Below are 2,220 nucleotides of genomic sequence, written 5' to 3'. Positions count from 1 at the left end.
CCCTACAGCCTTCTGGCTGACAAATGATTTTTGAAATTTTAGATTAGAAAAGAAGCAAATGCTTTTCAGTTTAACTTGATCCACACTTTGGCAGCCAAACATAAATTTCACTTAAAAATGTACACTGAACCAAAATTTAAAGACAGAAGCTGTTCAAATCCCTAAATTTTTATAAATTCCATGTTATTAATGTATGACCTACATAGGCAAAGCAGTGGCCAGAACAATGCCAGTTACACAGAAAAAGTATTTCTATTACAGTGCTATCTCAGACCAGGAAGTGTCCACCACTTAATATACTTTGGCCACTTTGGGAACTGTTGTTCCTTATAGCATTTCCAGTTAGAGACAGAATAATCAGAGAAGAAAACAAATTGCTCTTCTGTTCCAAGTTCAAAGATAAAGACAACGATGTCCACCTTTATTGACTGTCTCTACCATCTCTTTTTCTGTGATAAACCAAATCCTCAACAACAGAATACCTTTAAATTGGTTTGTCATAGACTAGATTGAGGCTTTCACTTTAAATGTCATAAACTGCTGTATATGTGAGCAGGATTTAGTTCAACAATGACATCCAGTCTTGGATTTGATAGGAAGACTCGATTTCAAAATATTTCTTTCCCTCTGACTAATCTTTCAAATTTTTGTTTTTTATTTTGGCTTATGCTTATTTTTGACTCCCTTATTTTGTTGCTGTACAAGAGTGATATGAAAACTACCGCACATATGCTTCTTTTCAAAGTAAGCATACTGGGTGGTTAGCCTAGCTCAAATGTTCTTGCTTACCTCATAGATTCCTGGGTTATTTTTAGTTTATTTTACTTGTATAGCCCTCCTGTGCCACACAAACACACTCTTTTACAATAAGCTCACAACTTATGAAACTTGCAAATCACACGTGTGGTTGAAGAACACAATCTCCTTAATTCCCCCATTCTGATGACATGACTTAATGCAATGCACAGGTTCCATCCGTAACACACAACAGCTTTCAAATCAGAAAGCAAAGTTTTTACATAATTGGAACAAAAGAACTTAATAATATTTTCCACTTACAGTATTATCAAAAATATGTTAGGCTACTAAAGCAATCAACCCCAAGCTAAATTTGTTGCATCCAAAATGACAAAATCTCAGTCTAGTTTTGCCAGTCAAATATATGAAAAGTCACTGATGTCATAAAACTAAAGTATTAATAATTTCTGCAATATGAAACCATGACCATATCAGCCTAAACACCCCCATTTCCAAATTTATGGAGAAACACCTGCCACAGGAATAAATATCCCTAAACACAAACACCTCACTGAACAGTAATTCTCCCCAGTTCAGCTCATTTAACAGGCAAGTATCAAGAAGTATTACAGTATTGCCTTAGAGGCAGTAAGCAAAATTGCTGGAAGTTCACGTTTTTAAAGTTTTTTTTTTTTTTTTTTTTTTTTTTTTTTTTTTTTTTTTTTTTTTTTTTTCAAAGGATGGAAATAATCAAAGCAGACATCACACGTATTTTAGTTGCTGTAGCTGATAAAGTCAACATTTTCAATGGAAGTTGTGGTCTCCCTAGTCCAAGTTTTCTCCATTCTGTATCTCAGAAAATATGGTTTTGCACAGGCTAAAACCTGAAAGTAAAATTTAACAGCCTGGTTATTCTCAGTCTTTCCATGTGTAGCAAAAGTAAGAGAACATATGTGATTCTAAAGCATCATGTTTATACTGTCAACCACGTCCAACTCTGCAAGAGATTTCAGGCTGTAATCTGTAAATCATTACTACATACTCTAATAGTACTTTCTATTTAATCAGGAGAGAAGAAAAAACCCCTCTAGAATTACAATAAATAACTACAGTTTAGTTTTAAATGAAATTATGTAGTTTATATCTGACCTGAGTTTCAGTCTTTTCCTAGTGGGAAATATAAATTCAGCATTTGGATACATAATCCTACAGCTCTCAGAAGCAGCCTCCACCGCGAACACTTTACATGATTTATAGCTCTCCTCTAGAAGCAGATGACAAGTCTCAGCGGAGCAGGTGCAGCGGGGTATTTTTTCCTTCCTTCAGAGATGATTCCCTCCTATGTAAATTAATTAGCAAGTCTTCCTCACTCTCTCGTAAGCGGGGACGATGAAGCTAATGGATCATCGGCGTTTAATTTCTCACGGGGACCGGGTGACCCGGCAGCCCGCCGGAGGGAGGGGGCTCGCTGTTGTTACTGCT

At 36.0% G+C, this 2,220-nt stretch overlaps 1 protein-coding gene across 1 annotated transcript in view; it reads right to left on the bottom strand.

Moving 5' to 3' along the window:
- LOC104492198 (heparan sulfate glucosamine 3-O-sulfotransferase 1-like) overlaps window positions 1–1,969 on the bottom strand; it is a 55,428-nt gene extending 53,459 nt beyond the window's left edge. The window contains exon 1 of the mRNA XM_010134717.1: window positions 1,888–1,969. The gene's annotated coding sequence lies outside the window, so the exon portion shown is untranslated. The remainder of the gene's footprint in view (window positions 1–1,887) is intronic.
- Window positions 1,970–2,220: the final 251 nt, after the last annotated feature.

The sequence above is a fragment of the Buceros rhinoceros genome, unplaced genomic scaffold (genome assembly GCF_000710305.1).
Source record: "Buceros rhinoceros silvestris isolate BGI_N320 unplaced genomic scaffold, ASM71030v1 scaffold18064, whole genome shotgun sequence".
In the NCBI taxonomy this organism is placed as follows: domain Eukaryota; kingdom Metazoa; phylum Chordata; class Aves; order Bucerotiformes; family Bucerotidae; genus Buceros; species Buceros rhinoceros.
Note: the sequence above shows the minus strand (reverse complement) of the source record. Positions and strands in the feature narration are given on the sequence as shown.